The sequence below is a fragment of the Bison bison genome, unplaced genomic scaffold, assembly GCF_000754665.1.
Source record: "Bison bison bison isolate TAMUID 2011002044 unplaced genomic scaffold, Bison_UMD1.0 scf7180017864143, whole genome shotgun sequence".
NCBI lineage: Eukaryota > Metazoa > Chordata > Mammalia > Artiodactyla > Bovidae > Bison > Bison bison.
Window position 1 is genome coordinate 6,300,706 of NW_011494715.1, and position 642 is coordinate 6,301,347.

Below are 642 nucleotides of genomic sequence, written 5' to 3' on the forward strand. Positions count from 1 at the left end.
GCTCGGCCGAGCGCTCCCATTTTGAGCGCACCTTCTGGATACCCGTCCGCGGGTTTCGTTGTTCTTTACGTTGTGCCGAGGCTGATGCCTGGCCCTGTCCGGCCCCCGCGGAGCCGTTCCGCGCTCTGGAAGCTTTTCTTAAATGCCCTCAGTCCCCTTTGCAAAGCTCTCCTTCCCTTCCCTGCTGAGACAGTGCTGCGACTCTCATCCCTCAAGCCTGGAACGCTATTATTGCGAGACCACCAAAACCTGTTTCGAGAACCAGCGTACCCCCTGGGGACCCGGGGATTGGAGATGGTTAAGAGGAGGGTGCTGAGGGTGGTACTGGGTGCAGATGGAGGTAGTCAGCTTTCATATTGCAGAGCTCCAGGCTGAAGCAGCAGAGCAGATACCCTCTTTATCAACACCCACTTTAGTGAGCAGGTGGGGCTTGAGGTTATTGGTGGCATTCCCCATCTTCTGTTCTTTGGGAAATGTTTCTTCTTTTTCTTCATATGTGATTTTATTTTATTTTTTTCTACATAAGCTATTTCAGAACTTAAAGATTCCTTAGAAGTCATCTAAACCTAACCTCTCATTATTCAGACGCGGAAAAGAGCGGCCCCGAAAGGTTAAAAAGACTTAACCAAAGCCAGGCAGCGT